The following is a 957-nucleotide window of genomic DNA, read 5'->3' on the forward strand; positions in this document are numbered from 1 at the left end:
TAATAAAATCTACTCTCACTAATCAAATCATTCCATCGAACACAAAACAATTTTAATTAATAATAATAATTTAAACATAAATAATAATTGTTGGGATGGAAACTTTATGGCCTCACTTATGCTCCATTAAATTGCAATCATATTAATAATGTAAAATGAATTGGTAAACAAAAATCAATTAACGTAGTAAGTGAGCATTATTAAATAACAGTTTTATTATTTGAAAATGTGGGAAACAGTTTTATATGTATATAAATTTATCGTATATAACAAGAAATTAATTAATTATTAGAAAAGAAAAAAATTGTTTTTTATGTATAATTAATATGTTGAGCATAATAAACAAGACAACAAATCGAAGTATATATGATGATTTCATAGTAAAATAATGCTAATACAATCATAATTTATATTATGTTTAGAACGTAAATGAAAATTGTATAAAAAAAATATAATAATAGAAGATTTAATTTTAAAAATATTATTCTGTAAAATATTATCATAACATATAATGAATCATAAGTAAAATCACTAAATTATTGAGCTACTGTTTATTTAATTATTACTTAAATCAATTTATTATAAAAATTCGATATTTATCATTTATATAAAAACATCAAGAGCGTCATAAATTTTTTAGTACTAACTAATAAAAATAATTTAAATACAAAAAAAATTCTGAAGTTTTAAAAAAAATTATTTTATAATAATCTAAAGTATTTGTAATAATATAACAAAGTTGGAAACATGTAATAAAGTTGAAACGTTCACAAAATTTATTAGTTATATTTGAAATATTAAACATTTTATAGAATTTTTCAACTTTTAATCTTTTTTACCATCTATATAAAAATATCAAGAATTTTACAAATTTATAGATATTAAAAAAAAATTTAATAAATAAAAATTATACAATTATAAAAAATAATATAATGTTTATAATAACATGAAAAAAAA

Source organism: Primulina huaijiensis, chromosome 9, assembly GCF_012295235.1.
Source record: "Primulina huaijiensis isolate GDHJ02 chromosome 9, ASM1229523v2, whole genome shotgun sequence".
Taxonomy (NCBI): Eukaryota; Viridiplantae; Streptophyta; class Magnoliopsida; order Lamiales; family Gesneriaceae; genus Primulina; species Primulina huaijiensis.